The sequence below is a fragment of the Taudactylus pleione genome, unplaced genomic scaffold (genome assembly GCF_031769625.1).
Source record: "Taudactylus pleione unplaced genomic scaffold, aTauple2 ptg000183l, whole genome shotgun sequence".
Lineage (NCBI taxonomy): Eukaryota > Metazoa > Chordata > Amphibia > Anura > Myobatrachidae > Taudactylus > Taudactylus pleione.
Window position 1 is genome coordinate 12,336,566 of NW_028284585.1, and position 21,397 is coordinate 12,357,962.

Consider the following 21,397-nt stretch of genomic DNA (forward strand, 5'->3'; position numbering starts at 1 on the left):
TCAAAACCTGCCCACCTGTACCCTCTGTCACCTTCTCTTTATATGATGTTACACATGGATACAAAGTATCTTCTTTTCATTATACTCTACTACCTCTCCTCTTGAACTTATGCCCTCATAAATCAGTTTATTCCTGACCCCTTTACTCATATAACCCTAACTAAAAGTTGTAGTCTCTCTGCCTCTATTGATATATTTTTATAATTATTGAAGCAAGCAGTCCCATCTCCAGCTTTCACACAGGCTTTGTTTCCTCACACAACCTATTGGACCCTCTTCTGACAGGTTTCCATTTACAATACTACACAGGGACTTCACTACATCTAAAGGTCATTACTCACATCTAAATATACTGTACATTTCTGTTGCATATGACACTGTTTAATCGCTTCTCAATTGCTATATTCCCTAGATCTTCAGGACACTGTCATCTCCTGGTTGTAATTGCACTGTCATTGTTTGTTTCTCTGGATACTGCACCTCTCTGTCTTCTTTATCAGCTTTCTTCCTCAACTGGAAGACTACAAGGTTCAATTTAAGATCTTCTGCTCCTCTCTATTTATACCACTACTTTTGGAAAACCTATAATGTCCTAGAGCTGCTACCTAGGCTATCATCAGTGTAATTGGGGACATGAAAAGCATGGGTTACCTCCATAAATGCTAATACCAGTTGTGCCCTGATGTCACAGCATACATGGACATTTATCAGTGTTGACAGTGCTCTGAAAAGATAAGGTTCTTGGCATTGTTTCAGTTTGTCTACTTTTTTTAATCCATGGAAAGCAGGTCCCTCCAATACCCTTATTATTCTGTGAGAAATAAATAGGTGAATTTGGGTCTATTTTGTAGTGAGTTTATTTCTAATAAAGTTATTTGTTTGCTGTGTTTTCAGCACATTTTTGTCAATCCAGAAGAATTGTGCATTGTGTAGAACAGTCCAGAGCTGAAAGTCATTATAGTAAGGGGAACTCCATGATGTTGGTTTTCCTACTATAGTGCCATCGGCAATGGCTGGAATATTAACATATTCAGTTGGACCTCATGGTTTTCATCCCTCCAATATTCTTCCAATTATTTGTATATGTTTACACAGGGCCAGATTAACAATGGGGCAGATGGAGCGGCAGCTCCAGGTCCCCCATCAAAATAGGCCCACAGGATCGGTGCAGCTGTAGACAGGAAAATTTATTTTTCTGTCCCCAGCAGCTGAGCAGCACAGCAAATGGCCGTCTGAAGCCCCGCCCACTAGAACCTGCTGGGCCATCATTACAAACAACCCCTGGCCGCCCATTCAGGCTGGGTGACAAATGGGAATGGCAGTGCAGTGGAAGGCTACACAAGCCCTACCTGCGTCCATAGTGTTTCACTGTCTCCCCGTGATGTGTTTCCCGGTGACGGATGGGAAGAGGTGCTGGCAGGTGGGTAGCTGCAGCCAGTTAATCATATAAAATTTAGCCGAACTGCGGCTCTTTGTTTTCTACCTCGGCGGTGCTTCACAGCACAGCCGCAGGCTCAGTGTGTGTCTGTCTTGATCCACTAACCGCAGCGCATGTATTATGATGGCATTGAAGAGAGCCGGGCCTGGAAGGAGGCAGGCGGTGATGTGAATCAGGCATTCTTCTGGTGAGGAGCATGACTAGAGCCAGCGCTCCCTAAACACCGACAGTGTCTGAGGCAAGTGACCAGAGACCACTGGCACCTAGCCATAGTACGAACATATAAGTTTTAATTTGATTCAGTGCTATACTACATAAACTACCTGTTAAATCTAAAAAAATTTAAATAATGACTTCTATTAATTGTGCACTGATATATATATATATATATATATATATATATATATATATATATGTCAGGTCCATAAATATTGGGACATTGACAGAATTTTCAGATTTTGGCCTCTATTCACCACCATAATGGTTTTGAAATGAAACAAACAAGATGTGCTTTAACTGCAGACTTTCAGATTTAATTTGAGGGTAATTACATCCAAATCGGGTGAACGGTGTAGGAATTACAACAGTTTCAATATGTGCCTCCCACTTTTTAAGAGGCCAAAAGTAATGGGACTATGAACTCAAAAGCTATTTCATGGACAGGTGTGGGCTATTCCCTCGTTATATCATTATCAATTAAGCAGGTAAAAGGTCTGAAGTTGATTCTAGGTGTGACATTTGCATTTGGAATCAGTTGCTGTCGACTCTCAATATGAGATCCAAAGAGCTGTCACTATCAGTGAAGCAAGCCATCATTAGGCTGAAAAATCAAAACAAACCCATCAGAGAGATAGCAAAAACATTAGGTGTGGCCAAATCAACTGTTTGGAACATTTTTAAAAAGAAAGAATGCACCGGAGAGCTCAGCAACACCAAAAGACCCGGAAGACCACGGAAAACAACTGTGGTGGATGATAAAAGAATTATTTTCCTGGTGAAGAAAAACCCCTTCACAACAGTTGGCCAAATCAAGAACACTCTCCAGGAGGTAGGTGTATATGTGTCAAAGTCAACATCAAGAGAAGACTTCACAAGAGTGAATATAGAGGGTTCACCACAAGATGCAAACCATTGGTGAGCCACAAAAACAGGAAGAAAAGATTAGAGTTTGCCAAACAACATCTAAAAAAGCCATTACAGTTCTGGAACAACATCCTATGGACAGAGGAGACAAAGATCAACTTGTACCAGAGTGATGGGAAGAGAAGAGAAGGAAAGGAACTGCTCATGTTCCAAAACATACCACCTCATCAGTGAAGCATGGTGGTGGTAGTGTCATGGCGTGGGCATGTATGGCTGCCAATGGAACTGGTTCCCTTGTATTTATTGATGATGTGACTGCTGACAAAAGCAGCAGAATGAATTCTGAAGTGTTTCGGGCAATATTATATGCTCATATTCAGTCAAATGCTTCAGAACTCATTGGACGGCGCTTCACAGTGCAGATGGACAATGACCCGAAGCATACTGCAAAAGCAACCAAAGAGTTTTTTAAGGCTAAAAAGTGGAATGTTATGCAATGGCCAAGTCAATCCCCTGACCTGAATCCGATTGAGCATGCATTTCACTTGATGAAGACAAAACTGAAGGGAAAATGCCCCAAGAACAAGCAGGAACTGAAGACATTTGCAGTAGAGGCCTGGCAGAGCATCACCAGGGATGAAACCCAACGTCTGGTGATGTCTATGCGTTCCAGACTTCAGGCTGTAATTGCCTGCAAAGGATTTGCAACAAAGTATTAAAAAGTGAAAGCTAGATTTAGGATTGTTTAGTTTGTCCCATTACTTTTGGCCCCTTAAAAAGTGGGAGGCACATATAGAAACAGTTGTAATTCCTACACCATTCACCTGATTAGGATGTAATTACCCTCAAATTAAATCTGAAAGTCTGCAGTTAAAGCACATCTTGTTTGTTTCATTTCAAAGCCATTGTGGTGGTGAATAGAGGCCAAAATATGAAAATTCTGTCAATGTCCCAATATTTATGGACCTGACTGTATATATATATATATGTATATATATATATATATATATATATATATATATATATATAAAGGCGTAGCTGGATGGCACTACAGGTCTTGTATACAGTAAATAAATGACTGCGACCACAAACAGTCAGTCCTGACTGTTTGTGGTCGCAGTCATTTATTTACTGTATACAAGACCCGGAGTGCCATCCAGCTACGCCTTTATAAGATACCCAGGCAAATATACTTGTCCTTTACTGGAGTGCTGGTTCATTTCTCCCCAATATTATACTGCTGCAGTTCCTATATATACTATGTCTGACTGCCGCCTCAATTTGATATATATATATATATATATTATATATACACACCCACACACACCATTAGCTTGCTGCTATGCATCTGTGATGTCTCTGTATTTTATGGTGGTCATTTGTTCATTGGTGTTATTTGTATCACGTGGCACTTACCGCAATGGTTTTTGTATTGTATTGCGGTAAGTTGGTTTATTGAAAGGTGGTCACTGATGTTTTTTCTGTATTATATGGTGGTTACTGTAATGTTCTCTGCATTCTATGGAGGTCACTGATCCTCTCTGTATTGGCAGTCCCTCTGATGCTCTCTGTACTATATTGTGGTCACTTTGATGTTGTTTGTAATATATGGCGGTGATATAGAAAGAGGGTGCCGCCCATATACTTGCCATGTTCCCATTAGCCCTGATCCTTGTCCTTCTCCTACTCTCTTGCTAGGGTCTGTTTGGTCCACCTAACAGTGGGAGCCGCTCCCACTGCACATGCATGTGGGAGATGGGACAGACCATAGAGAATTATTATATGATATAGATACATTTTATATATGTGTGTGTGTATATTATTAACTGCCTCTCTTGGCAGTTTGGTACATCATTAATTTTCTCTTCACATGACAGGCAGTAGGAGGTATCTTGAGGGTGCTAACACATTCATCATTATAGAGGACGGTTTGGGTTTTTCTCCCATATTTCGCACACGGTATATCATTTATATGTACATACATGTGGATATAATACACTATGGGGACCATTTATTATTTATTGGGTATTAGACACGATAATTATAATTTCTTATCGTTGCTTATCATGGCAATAAGAAAATGTACCGCCAGTATGCATCAATAATCACATGAATGGACAGGGGTTTTGATAGGAGCCCTTCCCTGCGCATGTGCAGTCTGCTGACCGTGCATGCATGAGTGGAGAAGGATCCTACAGATCCCTCTCCCACTACTTTTTGCGGACTGTAGCCTGTAGGCTACAATGTCTACACTCTAGAGCCATCTTCAGATGGCATTAGCTTCCGGAGCTTGGTAACTGGCACCCCTGTATATTCACGTGAGGGATAGCTAATATTTGTGGGTACCCTCTCCTACTCTTTTGTTGTTTTATATTAACTAACAGGTGGTGCATGCTTCATATGAGTGAAGAGGGAAGGAAGATTGAGATTGTTGATGGTAGGTGGTAGATATGTCCTCCATGGTACTAGCTACATCCCATGGCACCGACCACACACCTTGTGTAGACTACATGCCCACATCACTAGTCACACCCCCGCGGCATTGGACTCAACCCCTGCAGCGGCACACAATAGGCCCTTCATAAACTTCAGCTCCAGGTCCATGTGGACTTTAATCTGGTACTGAGTTTACAATAAAAAAAAAGCGCCTACAGATGACAGTCATTATCATCAGTTTAATGATGGCAACTGTAGCGCATGATGTGCTTCAGGGGCCTATTCATCAAAACATAATTATCATATGTGATAATTATGGTTTGAACTCGCTGCATGTTCAAACACAGTTTAGGAGGCATTTATCATGCCTCCTGCCCTAAACTATCACTTCCGAAAACACTGCTGCATCTACGTACCAGTTTTTCGGAAGTGAAAGATGTTTCTCCTAGGTTTCACTGACCTTCCACCCCTCCTCCATGCGGGTGTATGACCCGCAACACCCCAGCGGGTGTCTGACCCCCTCCGACAGGTGTACTATCCACCTTCTTCCCGCTGTCGCATCTCTTTAGCCAGGCTCATCTGTCTTTTTTTGGTGAGTCCAGGCCACATGTTTGCAGTGCCCCGAAGCTGACCTCCGGGGCTCGGCAGTGCAGACACAGCAGGGAGGGATCGGAATAAATCCTTCTGCTGTGGCTGCCATGTAAATCCTCACAGGCTGCCGTGTGCCATCTCAGAATGGCGTTCAGTAACACCATCAAGTTCCGAAAAAAGTGCTTTTTCGGAACTTGTTGAATGACCCTGACACTTATTTTTTTACAAAAGTATGTGAAAATGTTAACTTTCACATGCTTTTGTGAAAAATAAGTGATGACCAATAGTCCCCCGTATCACAACTCTACAGTCTAATCAAATTGTACTGTATATTTTTGAGCGCAATTAAAATTTTTTCTGTAAACTGCGTCCAACTTTACATAAGGCCTCCATTGGTCAACATATAAATTATTTTGCATGTAAACAATGTTTTTTACATTTTCAGATTATTCTTAGTTTATATTTACTTTAATTTCATAACTGTATTTTAAACTGACATTTTGACAGTAATTCCTAAAGTTACTGTTTAATATGGAAAACATTTTCTGATAGATTCTCTAGAGAACCCATATGTAAGAACAAAAGGATCATGTTACTTGACAAACATGCTTTAAATAAAAAATCACCAATCAGGCCGAACTGACTTTGACAGGCTGTGCAAGGAGGAAACTAATAATCTGTAAGAATATAAATTGTATTACACTTAACTGTGGGCCAAATTCAGACCCGCTCGCGAGCGCTGAGCGCTCGCAAGCGGGTCGATGTTGGCCCAGTGTGCATGCGTGAGACCCAGATAACAACGGGCAAGCCGTCGCTCCGGGTCTCGCTACAAAGGGGGCGTGCTGTCGATGGTGAGTGACAGCACGCCCCCTTTGGTGGGCGTGCTGTGGGCACGGCTGCCCAGACGGAGGCGTTCCCATGGGAATGCCTACTGTCTAGGGCCGGCCCCACTGACATCACAAGTGATGTCAGTGGGAGTGCTCTCAGCTCTGATAGAGCCGAAAGCACTCCAGGGCTTGCGGCAATGAAACCCTACCACAAGGGTCTCGTCGCAAGCCCGATGGTCGTGATGGTCTTGGCCATCGCGACCATCTTCCTGGCCGCTCGCTATAGCTGTGGGTAACCAGGAGGCCGCTATAAAAAAAACAGAAGGCCGGCCCTGATTCAGAGCGAGCGCTCTGTCAGAGCGTCCAGCTCTGAATCAGGGCCAGTGTTCTCTAAATTATCTACAAAATAAACATCTCTATTTGACTTCTTGTAAGTTTCTGTATGACATGCACATACATATATGTACATCTACAGTGTGTATATACAGACATATATGTACATATATCTACACTGTGCATATTCAGACTAGGGGTGAGCGGGTTCGGATTTCTGAAATCCGAACCCCCCCGAGCCCCCCCGATCCGAGTCCGATCCGAATCAGGCTTGACTTTTCCCGCCTGACTCGGATCTGAAATCGAGGCAAAATGTCATCATCCCGCCTTCCGAGTCTCGCGGGTTTTGGATCCTATATAAGGTACCCGCGTCGGCGCCATTTTCTCACTTGGCTGTGGACAGTGAAGAGGGAGGGTGGGAGTTAGGGCTGTGTAGTGTAGTGTAGTGTAGTGCTGCTGTTGTCCACTACTTCAAAGTCCATAGGGGCTGGCTGGACTGTTTTGTGCAGTCAGTTCTCCATAGGGGCTGTGTCCACTCCAAAGTCCTGTGCAGTGTCCCAGTCCTAAAGGGGTGCTGTAGTGGTATCCAGGGGGTGTTCTGTCCATCAGGGGTGCTCCCCCCAAGTGCTAAAAAAAATAATATATTTTCTGTGTTTGTGAATTGTGTGCGCAGTAGCCGCACGTGCATCAACAAAGTAGTGCCAAGCGTGCGCCTGTGTCATAAGTAAAGGGCCGGCTGGCTTGACCGTTAAAGGGTGCTGTAACCCCCGAAAGTACACTCCAATCCCAACCAAAAAAAAATTATTTTCTGTGTTTGTGAATTGTGTGCGCAGTAGCCGCACGTGCATCAACAAAGTAGTGCCAAACGTGCGCCTGTGTCATAAGTAAAGGGCCGGCTGGCTTGACCGTTAAGGGTGCTGTAACCCCCGAAAGTACACTCCAGTCCAAACCAAAAAAAACATTATTTTCTGTGTTTGTGAATTGTGTGCGCAGTAGCGCACGTGCATCAACAAAGTAGTGCCAAGCGTGCGCCTGTGTCATAAGTAAAGGGCCGGCTGGCTTGACCGTTAAGGGTGCTGTAACCCCCAAAAGTACACTCCAGTCCAAACCAAAAAAAAAATTATTTTCTGTGTTTGTGAATTGTGTGCGCAGTAGCCGCACGTGCATCAACAAAGTAGTGCCAAGCGTGCGCCTGTGTCATAAGTAAAGGGCCAGCTGGCTTGACCGTTAAAGGGTGCTGTAACCCCCAAAGTACACTCCAGTCCAAACCAAAAAAAAATTATTTTCTGTGTTTGTGAATTGTGTGCGCAGTAGCCGCACGTGCATCAACAAAGTAGTGCCAAGCGTGCGCCTGTGTCATAAGTAAAGGGCCGGCTGGCTTGACCGTTAAGGGTGCTGTAACCCCCAAAAGTACACTCCAGTCCAAACCAAAAAAAAAATTATTTTCTGTGTTTGTGAATTGTGTGCGCAGTAGCCGCACGTGCATCAACAAAGTAGTGCCAAGCGTGCGCCTGTGTCATAAGTAAAGGGCCGGCTGGCTTGACCGTTAAAGGGTGCTGTAACCCCCAAAGTACACTCCAGTCCAAACCAAAAAAAAAATTATTTTCTGTGTTTGTGAATTGTGTGCGCAGTAGCCGCACGTGCATCAACAAAGTAGTGCCAAGCGTGCGCCTGTGTCATAAGTAAAGGGCCGGCTGGCTTGACCGTTAAGGGTGCTGTAACCCCCAAAAGTACACTCCAGTCCAAACCAAAAAAAAAATTATTTTCTGTGTTTGTGAATTGTGTGCGCAGTAGCCGCACGTGCATCAACAAAGTAGTGCCAAGCGTGCGCCTGTGTCATAAGTAAAGGGCCGGCTGGCTTGACCGTTAAAGGGTGCTGTAACCCCCAAAGTACACTCCAGTCCAAACCAAAAAAAAAATTATTTTCTGTGTTTGTGAATTGTGTGCGCAGTAGCCGCACGTGCATCAACAAAGTAGTGCCAAGCGTGCGTCTGTGTCATAAGTAAAGGGCCGGCTGGCTTGACCGTTAAAGGGTGCTGTAACCCCCGAAAGTACACTCCAGTCCAAACCAAAAAAAAAATTATTTTCTGTGTTTGTGAATTGTGTGCGCAGTAGCCGCACGTGCATCAACAAAGTAGTGCCAAGCGTGCGCCTGTGTCATAAGTAAAGGGCCGGCTGGCTTGACCGTTAAGGGTGCTGTAACCCCCGAAAGTACACTCCAGTCCAAACCAAAAAAAAAATTATTTTCTGTGTTTGTGAATGGTGTGCGCAGTAGCCGCACGTGCATCAACAAAGTAGTGCCAAGCGTGCGCCTGTGTCATAAGTAAAGGGCCGGCTGGCTTGACCGTTAAAGGGTGCTGTAACCCCCGAAAGTACACTCCAGTCCAAACCAAAAAAAATTATTTTCTGTGTTTGTGAATTGTGTGCGCAGTAGCCGCACATGCATCAACAAAGTAGTGCCAAGCGTGCGCCTGTGTCATAAGTAAAGGGCCGGCTGGCTTGACCGTTAAGGGTGCTGTAACCCCCGAAAGTACACTCCAGTCCAAACCAAAAAAAAAATTATTTTCTGTGTTTAGCCGCACGTATATATCAAATCGATATAACATAAATGGAGGACCAAACTTTCTCCGATAAAAATAAAATAGAGAAAGATCAAGAACCACTTCCTCCTAGTGCTGAAGCTGCTGCCACTAGTCATGACATAGACGATAACATGCCATCAACGTCGTCTGCCAAGGCCGATGCCCAATGTCATAGTAGAGGGCACATACAATCCCAAATGGCAAAGTTCAGGAAAATGACCTTGAAAAAGACATTTAAATCAGCTGAAGAGAAATGTAAACTTGCCAATATGCCATTTATGACACGGAGTGGCAAGGAACGGCTAAGGTCGATCCCTAGTATGTTCATGACTAGTGGTTCAGCTTCACGATGACGATGGAAGCCCTCCTCCCACTAAAAAAATCAAAAGAGTTAAGCTGGCAAAAGCACAGCGAAGAACTGTGCTTTCTAAGAAGATATCACAAATCCCCAAGGAGAGTCCAAGTGTGGTGGTGGTTGCGATGCCTGACCTTCCCAGCACTGGACGGGAAGAGGTGGCTCTTTGCACCATTTGCACGCCCCCTGCAAGTGCTGAAAGGAGCACCCACAGTCCACTTGCTGATATGCAAATTGAAGATGTCACTGTTGAAGTACAACAGGATGAGGATACTGGTGTAGCTGGCGCTGAGGAGGAAGTTGGCGAGGAGGATTCTGATGGTGATGTGGTTTGTTTAAATCAGGCTCCGGGGGAGACAGTTGTTGTCCGTGGGATGAAAAAGCCCATCACGGTCATGCCTGGGCAGAAGACCAAACATTCCACCTCTTTGGTCTGGCAATATTTCTATCCAAATCCGGACAACAACTGTCTTGCCATATGTACCATATGTAAAGGTGAAATAAGTAGGGGTAGGGACGTCAACCACCTAGGAACATCCTCCCTTATACGGCACCTGCAGCGCGTTCATAAAAAGTTACTGTCAAGTTCAGAAACTTTGGCTAAGACCGTAAGCAGTCCAGGGACACCTAAATCCCATTGTTCTGTTGTATCCAAGCGCCAGCAAACCACACTGTCAACTCACTCCTCGTCAATTTCCTCCTTAGTCAGGATCGGAAGTAGTCCTGCAGGCCATGTCACTGGCATGACTGACTCTCCTATCCGGGATTCCTCTGGAGGATCCTGCATTGCTACGCCTACTGCTGCCGCTGCTGCAGTTGCTGCTGCTGGGAGTCATTCATCATCCCAGAGAGGAAGTAGGAACACCACTACTTTTACTAAACAATTGACCCTCCAACAGTCCTTAGCGAGGAGGATGAAGTATGACAGCAGTCATCCTGAAGCAAAACGTATAACTGAGGCCTTGACTGCTATGTTGGTGTTAGACGTGCGTCCGGTATCCGCCATTAGTGCAGTGGGATTTAGACAATTGATGGAGGTAGTGTGTCCCCGGTTCCAAATCCCATCTAGATTCCACTTCACTAGACAGGCGATACCGAGACTGTACAGAAACGTCAGAAAAAGTGTCCTCAGTGTCCTGAAAAATGCCGTTGTACACAATGTCCACTATCCACGGACATGTGGACAAGTGGAACAGGGCAGACTAAGGACTATATGACTGTGACAGCCCACTGGGTAGATGTATCACCTTACGCAGCAACAGCAGCAGCGTCACCAGTAGCAGCATCTCAGAAATGCCAGCTCGTTACAAGGCAGGCTACGCTGTGTATCACCGGTTTCAGTAAGAGGCACACCGCCGACAAACTCTTAGAGAAACTGAGGGAAATCATCGCCCAGTGGCTTACCCCACTTAGACTCTCCTGGGGATTTGTGATATCTGACAATGCCACCAATATTGTGCGGGCATTACATTTGGGCAAATTCCAGCACGTCCCATGTTTTGCTCACACAATAAACTTGGTGGTGCAGAATTTTCTGAAAAGCGGCAGGGGCGTGCAGGAGACGCTTTGGGTGGCCCGAAAAATTTCTGGCCACTTTCGCCATTCAGCGACTGCGTGCCGAAGACTGGAGCGCCAGCAAACACTCTTGAACCTGCCCCGCCATCACCTGAAGCAAGAGGTTGTGATGCGGTGGAACTCAACCCTCTATATGCTTCAGAGGATGGAGGAGCAGCAAAAGGCCATACAAGCCTATACATCCACCTATGACATAGGCAAAGGAGGGGGTATGCACCTGACTCAAGCGCAGTGGAGAATGATTTCCGTGTTCTGCAAGGTTCTCCAGCCCTTCGAACTTGCCACACGTGAAGTCAGTTCAGACACAGCCAGCTTGAGTCAGGTCATTCCCCTCATCAGGCTTTTGCAGAAGCAGCTGGAGAAAGTGAAGGAGGAGCTAAGACGGAGCGATTCCGCTCGGCATGTGGGACTTGTGGATGAAGCCCTTCATTCGCTTTGCCAGGATTCCAGGGTGGTCAATCTGTTGAAATCAGACCACTACATTTTGGCCACCGTGCTTGATCCTAGGTTTAAAGCCTATGTGGTGTCTCTCTTTCCAGCCGACACAAGCCTGCAGAGGTGCAAAGACCTGCTGGTGAACACACTGTCAGCTGAAGCGGAACATGACACGTCAACGGCTCCTTCTTCATTTTCTCCCGCAACTGGGGCTGCCAGGAAAAAACTTAGGTATCCTAAGCAACCCGCTGGTGGTGATGCAGGGCAGGCAGGACCAAGTTTGGACATCTGGTCCGGACTGAAGGACCTGGCAACAATTTCTGACATGTCTACTGTCACTGCATATGATACTGTCACCATTGACAGAATGGTGGAGGATTACATCGGTGACAGCATCCAAGTAGGCATGTCAGACAGTCCATACCTGTACTGGCAGGAAAAAGAGGCAATTTGGAGGCCCCTGTACAAGCTGGCTCTATTTTACCTGAGTTGCCCCCCCTCCAGTGTGTACTCCGAAAGAGTGTTTAGTGCAGCCGGGAGCCTTGTCAGCGAAAGGCGTAGGAGGTTGCTTCCACAGAATGTGGAGAAGATGATGTTCATCAAAATGAATTATCAGCTCTTCCAGGGAGACCAGCCTCCAGAAGGTACAGAGGGACCTGTGGTGGTGGATTCAAGTGGGGACGAGTTAATACTTTGTGAGGATGAGGATGTACACACTGAAGAGGGTGAGGAATCGGTGGATGAGGAGGATGAGGATGACATCTTGCCTCCGTAGAGCCAGTTTTTGCAGGGACACATTAATTGCCAGCTTGTTTTGTGGGGGCCCAAACGAACCAATCATTTCAGCCACAGTTGTGTGGCAGACCCTGGCGCTGAAATGATTGATTTGTTAAAGTGTGCATGTCCTGTTTATACAACATAAGGGTGGGTGGGACGGCCCAAGGACAATTCCATCTTGCATTTCTTTTTTTTCTTTGCATTATGTACAGTTTGGGGCCTAGTTTTTCTAACTGCCATCCTGTCTGCCACTGCAGTGTCACTCCTAGATGGGTCACGTGTTTGTGCCGCCCACTCGTGTCGCTTAGCATAGTCATCCAGGTACCTCGGTGCAACCTTTTGGACATAAAAACACTATTGTGAGGTGTGAGGTGTTCAGAATAGACTGGAAATGAGTGGAAATTAAGGTTATTGAGGTTAATAATAGCATAGGAGCAGAGAAACCAACAAATTCTGTGATTTTAGCTGTTTTTATGCTTTTTTTAAAAAAAATACAGATCCAAAACACAAAACCCAGAACCCAAAACACGGAAGGGTGGTTTTGGCAAAACCAATCCAGATCCAAAACACGAAGAAAGATCCAGATCCAAAACCAAAACACAAAACACGAAAAGTGGCCGGTGCACACCCCTAATTCAGACAGATATGTACATCTACAGTGTGCATAAACATTTCCCATATAAAATGGGATTGTGACTTTTTGAGAGGGAACATCATTGCAGCTTAATCACTATAAAAGCAGAAATTGTAGAATTGATGTAAGTTACCCTTATCGACACGTTTGCATGTATAAATAACTATTTCTTGCTTAGGGGCCTATTTATCATTGAATTTTTCCCTAAAATCAAGCTGTTTTATTTTTATTTCCCTTCATGTGTATGATTATATGGTATCAGCAGCTTTTTATTACAAAGGGGTGGGTCTATTAAACAGTATACCACTTAATTTATACAAAAGCAGGTGAAAATTAAATTTTTCACATACTTTTGTATAAAATAAGTATCAGACCCATTTATCAAGTTCTGAAAAAACATTTTTTTTTCAGAACTTGATGTGTTACTGTATGCCATCCTGAGATGGCATACAGCTCCCAATAATCTTCACAGGCTGCCATTTACATGGCAGCCTGTGAAGACTTATACGCAGAAGCTGCAGCAAGCAGATGGATCATTTCAGATCCCCCCTCCTGTATCTACAGAGCTACGGAAGCTGGGAGCTCTTGGGCCCCACAGCCCTGTGTGCAGCCCATACTGCCTCCTGCTTCGACTCACCTGCTCCCGTCCAGACTCTGCAACGCTGTTCTGGGTGGAGGAGACAGGTGAGAGGGTTAGAGCAGAGTGGGGGAGGGAGAGGATACAGAGGACAGGACATATAAGCAGGGTAAGGAGAAAGGACACTGGGGATGGGGGGAATGGAGCAGACACCGGATTGGGGAAAGTATGCGGGGGATGGGAGACTGCAGCAGGAGGAGGAGAGGAGAGATGGGGGGTATGGTTGGACACTACACCAGAACAAGTATGTGGGGAACAGACAATAGCAGCAGGGGGGACAGAGGACACAGGGGAGAAAGAGCAGACACCTGGGAATGGATGCGAGGGGTTTAGACACAGCAGCAGGGTGGAGGAACGATGACACAGAAGATGCCAGGGAAAGGTTACACACAGCAGTGGGGATAGCGGGGGTCACAGATGGGGGATGCAACTGTGGGTGGGGGGTGCAAACACCGGCAGCAATGGGGAATCCATAAGGACACAGCAAGTGTAGGGGTAAAAGTATCACTTTTCTGAAAAGCTGATTCAACAAAAAGAGCAGCTTTTTGGAAGTGATACTTTAGTTTATGAGGCATGATGAATGCCTCCAAACAGTTTTTAAACTCACAGTGAGTTTAAAACATTAATTACCAAAAGTGCTCATTATGTAATAATGAATAGACCCCATGATCACTATTCCGATGCCCTGTCCAAGAATATCTTTGGATATTGAAGTTGTTTACTAACGCCATCTCTTGATGACGTTAGAAGGCATTTTTTGCAGAGACTTTTAGATCCCTCCCTTGTGTTTTGTGCAGATCCTCCCCCTCAAGATGTGTCGCAGATACTGTCAGTCCATTTCAATATCATTTCCAACGTACTTTCCCCACATCAGTCAAAGGTTTGGGTTTTTTCTCCATAGCCGTCATGTAACATTTATTTTCCTATTGGACTTGTATGTTAAGTTTACTTTATCTTTGAAAACATAAGTATAATTACATGGAATGTTATGGTGCCATGAATGCATTTCAGGCACCAAAAACATGAAATAAATAAAGTTGTGTTATTAAGACCTGAGCTTGACATTTTTTTCAGCTTTCCGCTTTTGTGACTGCACAAGCTTGAATGGAATACGGATCATGTTTAAAAGCCACACAATAGTGAAGTTCATTGCATTGCCAATATCATACTCGTAAGTTGACATGATTTTATTGAAAACTGTGACTAATAAAGACAAATGAGTTTTGTGTACTTTTTCTGTTTGTGTGTTAGTTTTAATATTTCCATTAATTACTTTTCTATTTACCTCAAATTGTACATAGCCCCCAATAAATATTCAGATTTATGCATCCTCCGATTTGGTATTAAAAAAAATCCAGCCTCACCAAGTCGCCCATGTATTAGCAGTGCCCCAGCTGCAGAAGATGCTAGTACTTAGTAACACCAACAGTTCCGCCAGTCCGACCAACATTCTCCCAGTGTCCAGAGTGTTTTGGGGTCACTTGCACATTAGTGCTAGCACAAGCAGGCTCAACACACAAAACCTTGTAGAAGTAGATTAAACAATGTCACCGACTTACAATAGGTTCTATGCTCTAACACTTAGGTTGTGCTTTCCAACTTCAGTTTTAAAAGGCACTGAACTCAATATTAATATATTGCCACATCATGCTATCATGGTTCTCTTACAGTCTTCAATGCACCAATATTGATGCTAATTGAGCCCAAAGTAAATGATGAGTTCTGTAATCCTAAACATGATTCTTCAAGTTCTTTCTTAAAAGTGATTTTTTTGTTTCTTCATAAGATATTCCCAGTGGCTCACAGCTGAGACTTTTTATAGACTCAACATATTATTTTCTGATTTGAGGCTCATAATGTCCAGTGAGCATAGAAAAAAATGCTCCGTTTATAGAATATAACCTTATTTGACATAGTGTAAGTTCTCACCAACTCCTACTAAATATTTCAGAGAGATGAGCAAGTTTAACATAAACTGGTTTGAGAAACATTGTGATTGATGTGCCAGTATTTTTATTCACTCTGCAAAACTCTTAGGCATGAAGACTTGGGACCATCATAATACCCAAGCTTATTCAGCATAATTGTTATTTTTCAATAATTCTCTTGAATTATTTTTATTCAAGTCCCTCTGAAACCTCCTTGAAATGGAAATTAATTCATGTTATTTACCCCCAGCAACTAGAGCAGCAAATCATGATTTCTGTTTGATGAAATGGAAGTGCTGTCTATGAAGTTTATTTGTTGTTACAGTATTTTCACCTTCATTTTTGAAATCACCCAGATTTTCCAGATGTTCCAGCTTAAACAGAATGTCATATACTGTAAGAGACATAAAAGGGAGAGATGTACTGTACTAAGCCTTGGAGACAGATAAAGTGGCAAGAGATGAAGTTCCAAACCAATCAGCTCTTTATCTCACTCCACTTTATCTCTCTACAAGGCGTAGTACAGTACATAGACCCCAGAAACTGGCAAGATACATTTGTCAAGCTAACAATTACGGTTGAATGTGCTTTGTACCATCTCCTCATAATTTTAGAATTTCACACGCAAGGTCCATTGTTTCATCGTCTTTAGATTAGCATATGACTAGTGTTAAATTTGTTCATTTTATTCTGACGAGAGAGTATGTACAGTATATGGCTTCCTTCTGTGAATGTGTATTTATTCTATTTCAATAAAGTTAATGTTTTGGGTACTTTTTTTTACAACTTTGCAATTTGGTTGATATATAAGTTCATGTTTCCTTTTCAATTATTTAAAAACATTACAGTAAAAATCATATAATGTAGGAAATAATGTGACCGGTACTGCCAAATATAATGATATTAGAGGGACACTGTGACAATATAGAGGCTCAAAATGGCATGCCGCCTATGGCACTCTGACTTTTAAGCTACTTATAAATTAAAGAGAACTAAAAATTAAATTTTGTAATACAAAAAATTATTTTTTATCATTCTAATTAAGAAAAAAATGTGGTTATAGTGATGGGGAATAAAGCTACTTTTAAATGTGACTGTAAAAAGAAATTGATGTGAGGTAAAAATAAGGCAGTTTTCATTTCTTTGTGTTCTCATCATGTTTCATTTTTTATTACCAAAGGTCTTGCTACTGTATTTATGTGTTTTTTTTTATTTAATATAGTTTGGGGATATATACGGGTACTTTTCTAAGTCTGGAGGCAGATCATTTTGGTTTCTCTCATATAAGGCTAACAACAAAACTAGACTACACCAACATACTGTACAGTACATCTGTTCACTTACTGTATATATAAATATCTCATTTCTCTTTTTGCAAGATCTATGTCTCTCATCCACACTTCTTACGTGCTCCCATTCACGATCACAGGACTTTTTCGGGCTGCACCCACTCTGTGGAATGCCCTCCCACAAACAACAAGACTTTCTGCTGGCATTCACACCTTCAAGCAATCCATATAAACTCACCTATGCAGACATAATCATCAAATCCCTGAACCACCCACATAACCTCTCAAAGTTATTCTAGCTAATTGTATCCCTTGTGCACAGTCCACACATAACTTTACATATGTTCTCTTTCTACACTGACACATCCTACTGACCTCTGGCCAACATTCCTGTGTGACTGGATCACCCAGCACACCAAGAACCTATACAATCTGGCTGGGCCAATATGCAACATGTAGCACTCATACTTGTGGATCAATGTATATTACCCTACAGATTCTAAGTTTGCGAGCAAGGCCCTCTTACTCTCTCTCTTTATCTGTCTTTTATTGCACATTTTGTTACTGTTTTATTCAACAGAATATACTGGCACTAAATAAACAAACATTATGGTTGTTGTTATTATTATTATTATTATTATTATTATTATTATTATTATTACTCCTCAAGATGATGACAAGACATCTACCAATATCAAATCATATAACCAGTCCTGACTCCTCAGAAATTCCACCTTATGGTTCAGAACATCCACCAGGCTGTTCCCTAATTTGCAGTGCTTCCAGAGACACCACACAATGATCAAAGCCATATCATAATATACAATACTTGTCAAGAATCTTCCCTCTCTACTTCTTTTGCTTTCTATTTCTTCCTGGGATTACTCCAAAAGAGTTTTTGAAATTACGGTAATTACTGTATACAGATCATATGGTTGGGTGGGTGCATCCATGTGGCCTATATCTCTACATCCTCACAGGCATACTGTAACATACAATAAAAATAACTGTTTCTGCTATATAGGTTATAGCATTCTTTTTGGAACATACTATACTCTTAGCTGCATCTTTCAATCCAGCAACTCGATAGGGGTATATTTATTAAAGTTTGATTTTACATTTGATTTGATATTCAATTTAGCTCACCTCAAATTGAACCAAATGGAATCTGCAAATCCCTTTTAAAATCCCACATTTACTAAAATTCAATTTTAGAAGGCAATTCTAAATTGAATTCGATTTGGTTTGAATTTGAACAGTGATTTGATGTTCGATTTTGCATGCCCATGTGGAAATCGAACACCAAATCCCACTCAAAATTGAACCTCAAATCCCCAAAGTAATAAACATGCTTCATGCTTATGTTTTCAGCATAAGTAGGTCTAATTGACACAGATGCATGCACAGATCAGTGAGATTCGTGCATGCATCTGTGTTTAGCTAACTTGGAAAGAGTTAAATAAGAAAAATTGATGTGGGTTCCTTCCCTAAAAGCTCAACCAGCCCTGGACTTTTCAGAGCCCTTCCTGATTGTGAAAATACAGGGGACAAAATAAGTAGGGGTCCCCTGTATTTGCTATAACCAGCATTGGACAATTTCTAGTGAGGGTGTAATGCCACAGCAAGGGGAACCCTTTCACCGGGTCCCCCAGCCAAAGCATTATGCCTGACCACAAGTCAGCCCAGGCTGAGGATCCCTTGGGGTGCCCTCTCCAGGGCACCCCAGGCCTAGGCTGATAGCCCGGGGCTATCTCCGGCACCCCTGGGCATTGGGTGCGGGGTCGATAGTGTAAAGTGTAGTGTAAAAATAAATGTAAAAACATTGTCTTTAACAGTAGAACTACAGGTCCCAGCAAGCCTCCCCCAGCATACTGGTACTTAGAGAACCACAAGTACCAGCATGCGGGGCATTAAGGACCCACTGTTACCTCTAGTTCACCTGTAAAGAAATGTTAAAATAAAGACAAGACTCACACACAGTCACAGTATAAATCTATTACACATACACATTTACAAATACTCATCTACAATACCTGGACTGGTCCTCTTCTCCATGTAGGCTTCTTAAAAGAAAAAACGATGAGCCCAAACCACGAACTGATCCTTCCTCTAAGGACGAATGGCAGGGCAGCTGCAGCATTTCTCTTAGAAATGCCGGGGCTGAATGTTCATTGGCTGAGAGCGGTGAGCCTCTGTCTCTCTCAGCCAATTAACTGTTCCCACCATTGACTTCAATGGTAAGAACTGCAAGGTTACTAAAGGTTAGCTTGCACCTCTCATCTCCTTTATTAGGGGGATCCCCACCACCCCAGGGATCCCTGGCCTCGGCTGACTAGTGATCAGGCATAATGCTTTGGCTGGGGTTCCCCTGGCTGTTGCATTACAACCCCACTAGAAAGAGTCCAGTGCTGGTTATGGCAAATACAAGGGACCCCTATTCATTTTGTTCCCTGTGCTAGTAGTGCTAAATACAGGGGACACTTATGTCTTTTGTCCCCTGTATTTTCACAACTAGGACTGGCTCCGGGGCTGTTTGTGCTTTTAGTGGGGGACAACACACCAATTTTTTTTATTATTTAAGTCTTTCCAGGTTAGTTAAACACAGATACATGCATGAATCTCACTGATCTGTGCATGGATCTGTGTCAATTAGACCTGCTCATGCTAAAATCAAAAGCTTGAAGCAGGTCTATTCATCTGGGGATTTGAAGTTCGATTTAAAGTTCAAATTTGTGTATGATTTCAAATTGAATATTAGTAAATAAGGGATTTGTGTGTTGGTCTTTGTAAAAGTACAGATGTTTTTCCGATGTTCGATTTTGAGCAAGATTTCAGTGAAATTCGGTTTATGTTTGATTTGACATTCGATTTTGCCTTTAGTAAATCTCGACAAGCAAAATTGAATGAAAATCGAATGTCAAATTACTTTAAAATCAAAATCGAACATTAGTAAATATGCCACATAGGGGCATATTCAATTGGGTGGAAGAATAGCAAAAAACCCGCACCTGCGATTTTTTTCCTCCAGGTGCGGGTTTTTTGCTATTCAATTAGGTGCGTGTTTTTTTTTCTTTTCGCTCCGGGAGGTTTTTTTCACGCACCTCCAGAGCAAGCATGATTTTTCCTAAAATCGTTCATTTTAGGAAAAATCAGTGGGACTTGCTTTGGCACCCCAGTGGCACCCCCCCCCCCTAGGACTAATTAAGCAATTGGAAGTTTCCAATTTGCTTAATTAGTCCTTAATTACTTACCTTCTGCAATGCTGTTCTCTGCATCTAACGTCGGAGCCAGCTCTTCTGCAGCAGAGTGAGCATGTCAGTGTGTGTGGTGTTTGTAAGTGTGTATGAGTGGGTGTGTGTGTATGAGTGGGTGTGTGTGTGTGTGTGACCCCCACTGCCAGTGTGCCCCCCAGTGTCCGTGTTGCCCCCAGAATGGGCGCTGGGAGAACTTCATCTCCCAGCAGCCCTTGCCCCTCCCACCATCCCCTGGAGCCTCCCAGGAGCCCCCGGGGATCCCAGCAGCCCCCTCTCCAGTAAGAAGAGAGAGGAGAGACCACCGGGAGCTACGGAGACCACCGGAGACCCCCGGCCAGGTAAGTGAAGAATATTTTTTTATTATTTATGCAGCACAGGGTTTTCAGAGCTGAAAACCCAGCCACCACTATTTTTTTAATTGAATACCGCGGGTATCGGGAGCGCACATACCCAAGGTATTTCTAAATTTGGCAGGAGGGGAGTGAGGTTTTATCCCTGCTAAACCTCGCACCCAATTGTATATGCCCTATAGTCTCCAATGCATGCATTTTGACCATATTTTGAGACTAAACATTTCCTTTCTGCTCACTCCATGTCACTCATCTTTTATCTGGGATTGTTCTCAGTATTTGGTAACCAAATGTTATAGATTGTTTCTATACTGTCTTATGTTTTTTATAATATTATTTTTGTTATATAATCTTTTCATTCAAAAGTATGAGCTGATTCTCGCAACAAGAAGAAGAGGAAGAAGATGCAAAAAAAGACAAACATAACTAAAGGGAGAAAGGAGATAATAAAGGGGAAAAAGAAGTAGAAGAAGAAGAGGAAAATATGAAGATAATAAAAGGGAAGAAGAAGAAGAAGAAGATAAAAAAAGGAGAAGAAAAAGATGAAGATAAAAGAAACAAGGAAGATAAAAGGGAAGAAGAAGGAGAAGAGGAAGAGAAGAAGGAGGAGGAGGATAATAAAGGTGAAGAAGAATATGATGAAGAAGAACATGACAATAAAAGGGCAGAATAAAAAGGTCAGGGGAATGTGAAGGAAAAGATGGACTATGAAAAATATTTTGTGTATGTTTTTCCAGGCCTATTTCTATTTCTGTGTTTCTGTATTGCATTATACTACATTTAGATGTATTTACAGCAGAAATGTCATACATATTGTTCTCATCACATAACATTTTACATAAATTGCATGTAACTGTTTTGAAAATGTTACAT

At 42.9% G+C, this 21,397-nt stretch overlaps 1 pseudogene; it reads left to right on the top strand.

Moving 5' to 3' along the window:
* LOC148519791 (uncharacterized) overlaps nt 1–21,197 on the top strand; it is a 46,642-nt pseudogene extending 25,445 nt beyond the window's left edge.
* The last annotated feature ends 200 nt before the right edge of the window (nt 21,198–21,397 follow it).